This window comes from Balaenoptera borealis, assembly GCF_965194805.1.
Source record: "Balaenoptera borealis genome assembly, chromosome: X".
Taxonomy (NCBI): Eukaryota; Metazoa; Chordata; class Mammalia; order Artiodactyla; family Balaenopteridae; genus Balaenoptera; species Balaenoptera borealis.
In genome coordinates this window covers 91,455,342-91,469,937 of record NC_138881.1, presented here as the reverse complement: position 1 = coordinate 91,469,937, position 14,596 = coordinate 91,455,342, and the positions used below count along the sequence as shown (strand labels likewise).

Here is a 14,596-nt window from a genome sequence, read left to right as displayed (position 1 = left end):
CATGCCTCAGTATCCCCGATGTGCAGAGACCCACACTGTGGTACACGCTTACTCTCAGGACCCGCCTTCACAGCTTACCCCTGAGCTTCCTCTGCCTGGTAGCAACAAATCTGCTCCTTCCTCTGACCCTACATGCTCATTAGGAACTCGTGAGTTACAGCAGTCTTCAACTGCACAAAACACAGTTGATAGAAGCTACCAGTGTCTGATACAGAGCAGGCGCTCAGTAAATACCTGTGCAATGAATCCAGGTTGGAATAAATTCACAGTACTTTCATATAAAGGACAGCATTTAATAGAAGAAATGTCAGGCTCAGGCTCTGTGGTCTGGTTTCAGGACCAGTTTCGGGGCAGGAGGAAGAAGCCTGTTTGTGACCATGCAAATAACAGCATGAGGGTAGCCACTCTCTGTGTGCGTGGAGGGAAGGTAGTGTACACCCACTGGGGCTGGGGGAAGGATGTCTGGGAAAAGGGCCAACATCCACTCCAGTCTGAGGGCCTCAGACACTTCCCAGTGCAGGAAGGCCCCATGGTGTTGTCTAATTGGCTTTCTAGTTATTCTGTTCCTTAGTGAAGGCCCAGTGTGGCAAAGCTGGGGTAGGGCCGAGCTTCCAGAGTCACTGCTGGAGCTCCAGACAGCTTCTGATTATTCCCAACCAGGTGCCAGTTACCAAGGAGGGCCTAGGATCTGATTAGCATTGCCCGAGGGTTAGCCAGGAGGGCCTTGGCCGGGGTCTTCACAAGTCACTCATACCCTGATGTGCACCCACCCCTCCCCATTCGGTTCAGGGGCTCTGGGAGCTATGGTCTGGCCTTTGCAGCTTCGCTTGCCAGATTCCTGTGTTGTCTATGCCTTCACAGCAGGGTGGGTGAGAAAGAGCGGCCCAGAAGGAAAAAACAAACAGGAAAGGTCTCCGGGTCTGTTGACGTTATAAGTGCTATTGATTTTACAAGATTTTTCCATTGGGAGGACAGTGAACTGACCTCATTTTGCAGCCGGCTCGGGCTTTGACGCCACCATCTAGGCCATGAACTGAGAATCCGAGAGGCTATTGCTTTATCTCAACACATACTTGGTAGTCACCACTCTCGTCAAGGCCAGGCTGGGGTCTCCCAGGGTGGGAGGTGGAAGGATATGGGCAGTTCCAGGCCTCTGCTCCTACTACCTTTCCCGAATGATGCTCTATGACCCTGGGCCCAAGCACTCTCAGATCTTGCAGGACCTGGAGGGCAGAGGAGGGGGGATTTCCAAACAAGAGGGACTCTTGGCAAAGAGTGCAGACAGGAAGAGGGTGGTTGAAAGAGCACTGAACTAAGAGTTGGTGACTTGGACTTGGCTCCCAGCTGGGCTACTAATTAGCTCTCTGATTTCGAGCAGATGACTTCCCCTCTCCTGGTCTCAGTTTCCTCATCTGTGCAGTGATAGGTGAAACTAATGATCCCCGAGGTCCCTTCCAGCTCTAAAATCCAGCAGGTTTGTGAAAAATGCAGAAGTTAAGAAGGAGGATAAGAATATAAAGAAGAAGCAAGAATGAAACATCCCAGTACAGTACAGAACGGGAAAAATGGGATAAAAAGAGAGGTGCACCACATCGTGGTATAGTGGGAAGAGGCCCCAAGTGGAGACTCAGAGACCTAGATCCGGTTCCCAGTTCTAGCACTGAAGAGCTGCATGACTTTAGGCAGCTCACTTCCCCTTTTTGTGCCTCATTCAAGTGGGAGGAATGAGTTAGCTCCCGCCCCCGTAGACTACTTTCTCGTTGGGAAACCTAGATACACACATGGGAAACAATTAGGGAATAGAATCAGTGCTCGGCGGTGTGACATGGGCAATAGGTGCATTTGGAGAAAGAGAGGGGAATGGCGGCTGGTGGGCTAAGCCTTACCTGAAGGGTAAGGGAGCAGAGTAAAGGAGCAGAAGCCCCAGAATCAGGTAGACCTGGATGGAGTTTTGGCTTTGCCCCTGCCTGGCTGTGTGACCCTGGGCAAGTCATTTGCTGTATTCAAATTTGTTTCCTCGCCTATAAAAGGAGGGGTTGGAACTAGTTGATCCTCAAGGTTCCTTCCATCTCTCTGAATATGTGGGAAAGCAAAACACAACAAAAAGAGGTCAGACAATGCCAAGTAGGCCAAAGGGGAGAATTGCCCGTTTAAGGAGGAAGCCAGCCAGTGTGGATCAGACATATTTGCCAGGAGAGAAGAAGGATGGTGTTCCCAGAGCAATAGTGAGCTGGGGGGAAAGGAGGGCAAGGAGAATTGGGAGGAAGAGGCAGGGCGAGGTCGTCTCAAAGGAGTGATTGGAAGGGACATGGATGCATGTTCAGTGGGAGGGGCTTGGTCGGAGGGCGTGCCGGTTAAGGAGCCACCGCCTGGCACAGAGGTCTTGAGTGGGTCCTGGACCAGATGTTAAGGGTGGTCACTGCTGCAGTGGACTCACCACAGGGTAAGCTCCGAGTGGAGTGTGGGGAATGGAAACACTTTCAAATTGGCAGGGCTTCTTCCACAGAGGACAGAGGGTTCAGGGGCGCGTCACTAAGTATTTGACACCCTTGGATTTTATACATCACTGATCCCTGCCCAGGACCAGAGATAGAGTCTGGACAAGTGGGGAAACTGAGGGCCTGAGAGGGAATTCAACCAGCTTGCGGTCACAGAACAATGTCACGGCAGGGCCAGGAGCAAAAGTTGGTCTCTCTCCTGATTCAGAGCCCAGTACTCTTGTGTGACCCTTGCCCCATTCATTGGATGCTCTTAAACAAATCCCTGATTGGAATTGTTAGCCTCTTAGGGGAAAAAATGGAGTGAAGAAAAACCAATTCCAGGTGACTGAGGCTCTCATTATGAGACCAGCTTTCCCAGGTGGCCTCTCCAGAGACTCCCACCTCCTCTCCACCTGCCTGCCAACATGGGGCCCCAGCAGCAGGCGGAGGGAGGGAGACAGGTGGCAGGGGCCAACAAAATAAGGCCATGCGTTGCCGCCCTGTCACCAGTTCCCTGCCAAGGCCTAGCAAGGTCACCTTTTGCTTCTGATTTCCTCCTTTGGGGAGAGGAGGGTTGAAACGAAGCCCTGAGGGATAAAAGTAAGGGCTTTGCCCCCGCCATTTAGAAGAAACCCTCTCTAGTATTTGCTAGACCAAGAGGCATTCCAGCCAAGGGGACTGCTGTCAACCTAGTATAGGAGCAGAGCTATTAGATCCGTGCTGAACTGTGGTAGGCATCGTTCTCCAGCCCCTAGGAAAAGCCCAGGAGCCCCTAATTCTGCAGAGGGAAACCCAGGTTTCCTCGGGTGAGAAGATTCCTGGGTGCGGCCTTCAGAGAGAGCTGATTGCTTATGCTGGGAAATTCAGAGGGTGCCCCAAACTGCTCTCAGCCTCTTGTCCCTGGGGGAAAGGTGGGGTCACCAGAGAAACTCAGTGGCGCTAGGCCAGGGAGGCCCGAAATCACATTCTAGCATGCAGGTCCTGGAGATGAAAGAGCCCAGCCCATTCTCTGGGTTGAGAGGTGAAGGGGAAGATGGGTGGGAAGAGCAGGCGGGCAGGGCCTGGCGGATCTAGAGGTGGAGCAGTTGCCTATCTGGCGCGATGTCAGGAGCCCCAAAGCAGACTCCACCCCCAGGTCTCCCCCAGCACACGCAACCAAATAATGATGTGTTTCTGGAGCGCATGCTGGGTGTTCCGCGTTGTGCTCAGCCTCTGTAGCAAATCATCAAGTTCAGTCATTACCCCTGCCCCAGAGTCCTTCCTCTTCAAAGCTTTGATGGGGATGGGCTGAGGTCAGAGCTGGGAGAGCAGGGTCACTCGGCACACACGGATGGCCCTGGGCCCTGAGTGGCGAGAGAGGGAGAGAGTGTGGCAAGAGGCCCTTGGATGGTGAAGGAAGGCCTGAGGGCGACAGGATGGGTGGTGAGGGGGTGGGGGAGGGGCGGGAGATGTTCTCAAAGCTGGGCAGAGTTACACAGGAGACCAGATTTGGCTAAGGCCCAAGCCCTTGAGGAGAAACAGAGGAAGAGGGCAGGCCAAAGGCACACTGGCATTTTTGTAAAAAGGGCTGTACCGAGTAACCTGAATGAGTCCTTGAAACACATCAAGGGGGAGGCATAATCTCTGATATTTGTCCCGGGCCTTGCAGTTAGTGGTCTCCTCTCTCTCTCTCTCTCTCTCTCCCCCCCACCCCCCCCCCACACATCTCCTTTAATTTTCAAAACACCCCTGTCAAGGTGGGTAGGGCAAGGGTAATTACTCCCATTTGACAGATGAAGAAACTGAGACTCAGTGAGATTACATGACTTACCCAAGGTCACACAGACAGCTTTAACGGCAGAGATGGGACCAGAACTTTGATCTCCCAAATCCCAGGGCAGCAAAAGACAGAATTGGTCTAACGAGCATCCAGAGTATGTAGGTAACCACCTCCACAGCGTTATATCAGGAATTCTGGGAAAGACCCCTGCCCCGTAAATCTCTCTCTCTCCACTCACTGATACCTGAAATTTCACTCTTAAAGATTCATTCTCCTGGATTGAAACTGGGGCTCCTGTTGAAATGTGAAAGGGTGCTAGAGGAAAGAGTGGGGACACCGGAGAATATCTCAGCGCCTTAGAATATTGTCTGGGAGTATTCCTAGGAGAGTGCCCTGGCCACGGAGTGGGGTGGGGGAGGGGAGGGCAGGGGGGCAGGCCAGGAGGGGAGGGGAGGGGAGGGAGGCAGCCTTTTGCGTAAGAAGGTGAGGAGTTGCGTCAGAGTCTGAATGCGGGCGATGCTGAGAAGGGGGGGGCAAGTCTGCTTCCAGAGGTCTAATGGGTGACTGCACCGGAGTCTCGGAGGGAGGTTGGGGGAGGACTTCACGTCTCAGTGGGGGAGGGCGAGGGAACAGCCAAGGCATCAGCTGGACAGGGAAGCAGGTTGGCGTAAGAAGCTGGAATTGTGGACGGCTGAGTGGGGGAGGGGAGCTATTCAGGGAGCTGGCCTGGAGCCAGGGGCCAGTCCCAAGAGGGTGAGCAGAGGCTTGAGAGCTCTGGGCCCCATTCCAGCTCCTGACCTTGAGTCACCATGCAACTCGGCACTTTTCCTACCTCAGCCCAGACACCCATCAAGTCTCTCTTATCTCAGCTTCCCGTTTTACAGAAAACTGTGTAAAAGTTACTCTCCTGACTCCTCCTGACCGACCCTTCCCTTCCTACATTCCTTACCAGCCCCCCACCCCATCCAGCATCCTGCAAGCTTCCTGGGCCTCCCGGAAGCTCTTGCCTACTGCCTTCGGCCCCAGAGCCTGCCCCTCTGCAGTGCAGGCTGCCCTTGTACCTTCTGGTCCTGAGGGCAAGGGCCTGAAGGCCTCACCCAGCCTTTGGCCTGGGCCTCTCCACTCAGAGGCACAGCTATAAAGAGCTGCATCTGAGGACATCAAGGCTGCGACTGTTGGAACTGGCAGCAACCTTAGAAGTCACTTTTGCCATTCCTTCCTTCCTTCCTTCATTCAATTATTCCATTCGTTGAGCACTTACTATGTGCCATACACTGTCATAGGCCCTTGGTATATGGCTTCATGGAGCTCCCAGTCTAAATGGGGGTATCATTCATCAAATAAGCACCCAAATAACTATAAATTCGCAGCCTTGATCCTCTCATTTTACATTTAGGGGAAACTGGGACTCAGAGTGGTTATGAGAGTTTTCCACGGTTGTGCCGGTAGCCAGAGGCAAAACCAGGCCAGACTCCTGTCTCCTGACTACTATCCCAGTGCCCTGTCTACCATGCTCTGGAAACAATACAGCATGAGTGTACGGGTGGAGCGTTTATCCCTCCATGCAGACCCAGACTTGACCTAGAGTCAGAGTAGCACATGGCCTACTTGGCAAGATTTGAAGGTCACTGACGAGCAGTCTCCCCCCCACCACTGTTGCCCCCACCCAGCTTGTTCTCTGCCCACCTCCACACCCCCCGCCCATGCCTAAAATTGTACCACTGACTGAAATCTAAGGGTTAGAGCCCCATGATCTGGGGGAAACCTGTTAAGCTACTACCTACCACTTACACAAACACATCTCCCCGATTTGTCCTTTAGGATGGGCTGGGTACTTATGATTTGGGGGAGGGAGACTAAGAGTCCCTCTTAAAGGGGGCATTGCTAGGGAAGACAGGCCGCTGCAAACAGTAGCGAGGGGCCCCATGGAACCCTAGGCAGCAGGAGGGCACAGGTCACCTGCGGGGACAGGCAGGAGGAAGGTACCCGAAAAGGAAGCAGGAAGGTTCTGAAGACACACTCCTACTTCACAGTTTAGCCTGGGGGCCAGCCCTGCACCAACATTGCGATCGGTGACATTTTTTTTCAAAATACGTGTTTACATTTGGTCTTTCCTTATACTGGATTATACTGAGTCTTTTGTCCCTACCCCAGCCTGGTGTCGAGTAGTTTGTACTTACTTGCAATTAGGAGGGGCCTTCCCTGTGTCTGGTCAAGCAGTTGCCCTTAAACAGTCTGCCAGGCCTGAAATGAAATGCAGATCCGTCCCATCCTGGCATGCTAGGGGGGCCCCCCTCCTGGGAATCCTTTAGTCAGTGGAAAGAACCAGCCCCCACCTGGGGGGCTTCCCCACCCTAACCCTGATAAAGGCCTGTTAATCATTCCCCTGCAAACTGTGATGAAGGGGGTTCAGCACGAATGGACATTCATGCCAAGAATGCAGCCCTGCCTAGAAATCTCAAGACAAAGCTGAATGCCCAGCTAGAGACAGCCTGGAGCTTTAGAATCACACCCCAGAGGTTCACATCTCTCCTCTGCCACTACGAGCTAGGTAACTCTAGGCAAGTCACTTAACCTGTCTGAGCCTCAGTTTCCTCATCCACAAAATGGGCCTAATGATAATACGATACCCAATTCCTACTATCAGTTATCCATAACTCTTGACAACGTTCAAAAGGCTAATGGATATACTCTTAGCACAGTGCCTGCTAAGTAATCAGTACATGGGAGCTACTGAAGTTATTATTTGGACCAGATGTGGCTTTGAGATCTCTCAGTGATAGGTCAAGACTTAACAGCGGTGCATCCCTGCCCTCTTGTTGAATTAAGGTTTTCATATGTCAGGTTTGCTTAAAGCAAGGCCTACCTGCAGGGCATTCCCTGAGCTGGTGATTCATGGGTGGGATGCATTCCACCCACCTATTTTAAGCTGTTCTACATTTTCTTCCCCTTGACATGGATGTGTTTACACAGAGGAGGACAGTCCCAGTCAAAACAAGATGAAAATACACTGCTGGCTGGGAGCCCCAGGCTAACTGGTTTCAGGTCCTCTCTCAGCTGTCAGCACCTCACAACAGAGCCACGGGGGTGGGGGAACCTGCCCAGCCCTACTCCCCTGCCTCCCTCCATCGGCCCAGCTCTGCCTGGTATCAGGCAGTTGGCCATCACCTGGTCAAGCTAGAGTGGGGTTCTGGGGCTGAGGTTTTGCCAGTTTTACAAGGGCAAGAAGGAGGGGTGCTGAGGGGCAAGGGCTGCCCTGGCCAGCTCTGGTGTGAGTATTGTGTCTGCCGCCAGGGTCGCCTGCTACACAGGCAGAGAAGGCAATTGCCAACAGAGAGTGGTGGAAAATGGCCAAAGAAATCTCCCCCCAGCAACCTGACCTCCTGCCTGGCATTTCCCCCACTGGACTCATTCCTCTGGGTCAACAGGAGGCTCTTGGTAAAAAGAAATTACCCTGGGGAAGGAGAACCCATCAACCCCTTATCAGTCACAGAGCCTTCCTGGGGGTCAATTTCTCACCTATGCCAACTTATCAGTGAGTCAGTAGGACTTGAGGAGGAGATTTCCAGGGAGGATGCTTTGATGAGCATGCAAGCAAGATCCCCCGGACGGGAAAGCACTGAAGATAGAAACCCCCAGAAGGGCTTGGACATATATATATATCACTGCTCCTCACGGCCTCTTCAGAACAGTTCGCTTGTGTTTACCAAGAAGAGCAGGAGAAAACAATCTCCTTTGTCATAAACTCTGCTACTCAAAGCTGCCCACTCAGGCAGTTTGGTTTCTTTACAGTGAGTCCAGGAATATTTGGGCACATTTGCCTGTCCCCTGAAAGCCTAAGGCCACCAGTTAGCCAGGACCCATTGTATGGCCCACCCCAGGCAAGTACCCCCCTAGTCTATACTTAGTCAGCCTGGGTCACTTCTCCCAGAAGCCCCCCAACTATTCGGACCACAGTGAGCAGGTCATCATGTTCCTTCCCTGAGAAAAACTAAATAGTTCCCCTTCTCAGAAAGGCCTTTCATTTTAATAGGGATCCTCAAGACTTCAAACCCAAGGATGACATTAATGGTGAGAATTTCCTTTATGTTGCCGGTCATCAGGGTATTTTTAGTCAGGATGGGTTTTTTATCTGCAACCCCCCCCCCCCACCGCATCGTTCCAGTTATATGGCTGTCACTTGCTCAGAATCAGGCTTGCTAGCCTGAAATCCCTCTTTGATGTTACTGCCAGCTGAGACTTGGCTGCCCTCCTCCTGGGCTTCATCACCCTCTACTGCTCCCTGTGGGTGCCCTGTTCCCAACTGACCCAGCCCCTCCAGCTAAAGATGGAAACTGACCAAAGTCCCAGCATTAGTGCAGAACCAGCAGCACACACACGGGTGAATTACCCCTTTTATCGAAGAGGTCGGGCCTTGGTTCCAGGTCATTAGTGGCCACTTACTCAATTAAATTGTGTTTGGGTTGGGTTTTCCAAGTATGTTTGATTTTCACCAGTCTTTCGTGTTTTTAACTGCAGAGTTGCTCTCGTACAATGATTGTCCCCAAATTAACATGTTAACAGGAGGCAAATTCATAAATTTGCCTATAGTTCTTCCCTGTGGAGGCCATTAGCCAAGTTCTAATACTTATCTAAACCTTCTCTTTACTTATTAAGCACATGTTTATGGCATTGAGACTGTGTGCCAGGCACTAGTCCAGACCCTGGGGGTACCGTGATGAATAAGATAAGCCCCTGCCCTCGAAGAGCTTGTATTCTAGTCTAGAAAGCCAGTCACTGCTCACTTGAGACCATTTGCACTGTCCGCTTCCAGTGGTCATGATCTTATCTCGCTGTGCCTTCGGTCCTGCTTGAAAGACTAGGGGTCCTGCTGATTACTGACTGTGCCATTGGAGAAGCTCTCAAGGCCAAAACTTTATGCAAGTTACAAGTCCTCTGTGAGGGAAGGATTGCTAAGACCCTCAAGACGCGAAATTTTTTTTTTAATAACATCACTTTTTTTAATTGAAGTTAAGGACAAAAGCTGGTCACATTCAGAGATTAACAGGCCTCATCCAGATGGTTAAAACCATCTTCTCTTTCTTGGTTAACCATCTCCTAATTTCAAGTGATTTCCACAAGTTCTCTGGAACCATCTGAAATTGTCCTTTGAGGAGATCCACCACACCACCGCGTGGCAAAGCTTGAGCAAACGCACCGCCAGACACACCTCACTGGATATCATCATCATCAAAGAGATTTTCAGAATCATTAAAAAAGTCTGCATGAACTGCCTTTTCATTGGCTTCCAAGTCCATCAGGAGCCCTGTGCTGCCTCCTGCCTCGTCCAGATCCATGTAGGGCCCGGCACCCTCAGGAAACATCTCGTCCACCACCTGCTTCACCTCCGCCTGCCAAGACACTAAATTTTGAATGTTGATTCCATCTGAACATCAGTCCCTCAAACTATGCCCCTCCCCATAGGCAATATCCATAACTTGTGAAATCATGGAAACAACAAACTGGAACTGGACAGGAAGTTAGAAATGCTGGACTTTGAAACAGCATTGATAGGACTGCTCATTTGGTGAGCCATTTTGCCAACAGCATTTGAGGACCAGGGCCCTTACTCATCATGGCACATATCGCATTCACGTGGCCCTTTTTACTACCTGAAGAACTCAGCTGTGCCGCCTACAGGATATCCACCATGTCTGGAAGCATAGGCACATATATATATTGTTGTCAAGGACACCATCAGTCTGCAGAAACAATGCAGTATTATCTCCATTTCCAGACTTTGGGGAGTCCATAAACATATACACCTTGTGTGTTGTTTATGTGGGGCAGGGGGGCATCATTCCCATTTCATGAACGAGGAGCTAGCAGCATAGGGGATTTAGAAGCCTTCTAAGCAGTTCTGGGGGTCTGGTGGTAAGGTAGAAAAGGAACTCTGGCCTTCTGACGTATTTTCTTCCCACTTGACCTAGTTCATTTAGAATGGGTGCTAGAGCTGCGTTTCTCAGGGAGCACCTACCCTGGCATACACACTAGGAGAGTCGCTCTCAATTCTTCTTGTCATTACTTTCTGTCTGAGGACTCAGCTCCATGGGCCAAGCCCATTATTGCAGCAGCCTATTGTTAGAGAGAAATCACCTGGTGACAAGACAGATGCCTCTGGATTGTCTCCCAACTGTGTTCAGGCCCCACTGCCCCCAGATGTCCAAGGAGTGTCTGTGAAACTCCCTTTTCTCAACTGCTGAGCTAGTAACTGTCTATACTTGGCCTTTCCTCAGTTTCCATGTTTACTTTAGCTCTTCTGCAACTCTGTCAACAAACGCCACAGTATTATTAGTTTTAGCAAATAGCAGGATGTCAGAACTGTTGACCAGGATTTGTTACTTTGCTGTTAGAGCTCTATCCTAGGACACAGGGGCCAGTGTTCCTCTTATTTTTTAAGGTGTATGAGCTTTGCCTTTCCCAGGCAGGCCCACCGAGCTCTGCCCCGTCTATAGGCCTTCAAGGCTGCTCACTGCCAAGGCTCCACCCACCAAGACCTGGGCCCTTCTGTCTTTGCTTGGTGGTACAAAGACATCTGTAAGTAGATTTTTCAAAAACTCAATGCAAATACTTTGAACTTTCCGTTTTTGTGCCTTAACCCTTACAGTCTTGCAGTGGCCTTTAAAGGAAGTCTGTACTTGCTAAGGCAGCTTCGGGGCTTAACATTCATGTGGAGAAGAGCGAGGGGGGGATTTTAGGCTGGCACTAAGAATTTCCAGGCTTTTGACCCAAAGTATCTTTCTCTTCCAATCCCCCCCCCCAACACTGCCTGTCTCAAGGAACAAGAAAAGAGGTTAAAAGGGTCACTCTGTTGCTGACAGGCAACCAGGAAGTCCAGGCCTTGGGGGAAACATAGCCTTTGTTTATTTAAGCCCCAAACCTAGCAGGCAGTGTAAATTAAACATAAAAATAAAATAAAATACCGAAACACAGGCCGGATGCGTACCACAGAGAGCAGTGAATTCCCTTGGGAGAGGGGAGTCAGTGAGCCGCAGGGGCGCCCTCCTTGCCCAGGAGGCACTAGCAAGCCATGGGATGGGATGCGGACAGTAGGGGCAGGGGAGCGCAAGGCTTGGCTCAGGGTCGGGATGGGCACGTTTGCAGAGATCCTGGCAAGTCTTTGTAGTCAGCCCCAGCAAGCTCCTGAGGGGGGGATGAGTCACAGCCCTCCAGCCAGCCTCGGAATGGATCCACGTTTGACCAGGCAGGGACAGCCACAGGGCTGGAAGAGAGCTGGCTTTTGCTGAAGGGGGGGTAGGGCAGGTTAATTGACCAGACTGTGCTGTTGGAGAAAAATCAGCCCCTCCCCGTTCTCTCCCTCTCTCTGGGTTCTTCTCCCTTCCCGCCCTGTGATGCCTGCCCCCCACGCCTCCAACCTCCCAGGCCAAGAGTTCCCACGGACAGCTGTGAAGTGTCTTAGAAGCAATCTGTTCTGAGGAACAGAGAAGCCAAATCTGCCGAAGGTTGATTTATAAATCAGAGCAAGTTTGGGTTATCTTTCTAATAGCAGCTCTCATTCACGTTCTGATCAAGTTTTCAGGAGTGAGAGGGAAAGAGGTAGCCAAACGTGACAGGGAAGGAGATGACTGAACAGATGTTAGGCTCAGAATATGCTGAACCCCATCATCGTGTGTCATACAGAGTGGGTCGTGGTGACCGTGGCACTTTGGGGACTTTTTGGGTAGATCCTCTCTTGGCTCTCACCTGTAGGCCAGTGGTTCCCAAAAGCAGTTCCATGGACTGGGGCCAGAAGAGCTGCATCCACATCTCCTGAAAGCACCCTTCTCAAGCTTCAGACATATCCCACTAGATTTTCTAGGGCTGGAGCCCAGGACGTCCGTACTCTCCTCACCTGGACCCATTTCTTTCCCTCCGCAGCCCACCAGCAAGGTGTCCCTGCTATGTGTTTAGTCATCTTCTGATGCTGATCCGCCACTGACTACTGTGTGGAAAGTAATACAGAAATTTAGTTCATCCCTATTTAAGTATTTGTAGCTGATCGTGGCAGAATGTGGTACTTTCCCAGGGCTTTTGCATTGGAAGAAAAAACTTTCCTAATTCCTCAAAGTGTAAAGAATTCCATTATAACTCAAAGGTATGACTCCGAGGGTGACGTTTGTAGGCACTGCAGTAGTCCGGTCAGGCAAACAGCTTGGACTGAGAGGAATTTTTCTCAGTGCCATTCAAATCACACTTCTCAGGTCGTCAGTCACATGTGACATCTATGCCAGGCCTGGCTCTCTTTAGAACTGTCCTCGTGAGGAGCCTATGGGAATCATTTCCTAGGCATTCACATGATCGATTGTACACAAATGGTGCTTGTTTTTATTTCTCTTTCATTTGAATGTGTGATTGACATCTTTGAAAACTGTGGACCTGGCAGCACCAGCACTTCCTGTGCCCGGTGTACAGTGTGAAGCGTCTCAATCTGGTTCCCCCTATGCCCACCTGACTTCCACTCCAAGCTTCCCCCCAAGAGCCTGTCACCTATGACCCCTGCACAGCACGCAGCCAGCTCTGGATGTCAGAGAGAGCAGAGGCCACGGCTTGTGACACTCTGGCTGGGTCGCCAGTGTCCTGCCTTGCCACTTTGCCATGTCCTATTGCTTTACTACCCCTTTGGGGGGTCACGAAGCTGGCATCAGGAGAGAGAGAGAGAGACAGAGATGGAATGATGCCCTCTGCGTGCCTAGCTCTGTGAATTAGACTTTGTCAAAGGCTGAACGGGTGTTTGCATAAACGTGTGTGTGTGTGTGTGTGTGCGCGCTTGTGTGCCGCTCTTTCTTCCTGATAAGGTGTGTGTATTCCTTGTCAGCAATTCTCAAACCAGGCAGGAGGCCTTCCTTAACCCCTCCCCGCATGCCTTTGAGCTGCCTGGCTCTGTCCCCATGGCTGGGGCTGGGTGGGGGGCCCCCAGGGAGGAGCTTGCCTTGTTTCTCTCCTTTCTTTCTCTTCTCGGACTAGTGTGTCCCCTGCCCCTTCCTGCCACCGCCCCCCACCTCAGCTGGGCTGCCTTCTTTCCATCCAGGAAACCCAAGGGAGGGGGGAGGCGGCTGGAGAGCCAGAGGCCCTTTGCAATTACAGAGCCTCTCCTCACAAGTCACAGAGTCCCACAACAGCGGATCAAGGAGCTACCTCAAGTGAGCCCACGGTGAATAGCTCCACTGTGAGTTAAACAAGGGCCTCGGGCGTACAATGTGAGAGCCTTGGGAGGCTCATAATGCTTACCCATCCTGGCCCAGGAGCCCCCCGCGCCTGAAGAGGCCGGCGCTATTACCGTCGTTTTGTTCCCCAGGGAACCTGGACCACTTCAGAGGTCACCCATTCTATAGCGGGGCCCACAGGGGAGTCAGGTGCTGCACCTCAGAGCCCCTGGCCTCTTCACAGGCCCCTTGTCTGCTGGCTCAGCGTCCCCAACAAGATCCTCCTGCTTCTCGTCTTCCAAGCATTGCCAATAGTCCCAAGTCCTTCACATACCACTCAGAGTAACCCCGGCAACTGCCAGAAAAAAAAAGGCTTGGAATTTCGGCTCTTGGGACTGCTCCATAAAGCAAAAGGACTGGGGAGAGGCCCTGCCAGTGTCTCCCTGGCCCGGAGAAGCTGGTGTAGGGCTGGTGCAGACAAACACACACGGAGAGTGGCCATGTTCTTGCTGCTTCCTTTCCCAGCCCCTGAGAAGGCTGTCGAGGGCCAGGATTCCCAGAAGGTGGGCCGTGATGAGGGAGTTTATTTGCCCACGTGAAGATGCTCGCTGGTCTGGGAAGGCCCTGTAGAACAAGGATAGGACCACGAGGAGCTAGCCGAAAGAGGAGGGCCAAGGAGGTTGACAGATAGAGGGGACCCCCTCCCCGTGCTAAACGTAGACCCCCTTCTCAGAAGGAAGGGACTGGCAACTCAGAGACCCTTAAGGACCTGTGCTTTGTTCCCTTGGTTTACAAAGGAAGGGAGTCAGAGTGAGGGACCCTGACACTGTTGGCCACCATGTCAGAGGAGCCTTGGGTCCCACAGAAATTCCACGTTTTGTGGCTGCTATGTTAATCCCCATCTAGATGGGCACGGACCAAACGACAGGGTGGGGAGAAAAAAGGCGGGCCCGATTCTGAGGACTGAAATGATGCCAGGAGTGATGGCGGTGGTGTGGCCCTCCCAAAGCCCAGGCTACCCTCCTGAACACCCCCAAGCCCTAGGCTTTTTCCTGAAGTAAACATTTCACTGAGATCTAACCACTAGATAGACTTCAGAGTTCACCACAGGCCCAGGATATTCTGGAAAGAAGCACAATTGTTAACCTGCACTACCAGTTTGTTTGTTTGTTTGT

At 51.7% G+C, this 14,596-nt stretch overlaps 1 protein-coding gene across 3 annotated transcripts in view; it reads left to right on the top strand.

The window, feature by feature from the left end:
* TSC22D3 (TSC22 domain family member 3) overlaps positions 1-14,596 on the top strand; it is a 58,726-nt gene that overhangs the window by 34,669 nt on the left and 9,461 nt on the right. The gene's annotated exons all lie outside the window — the stretch shown is intronic.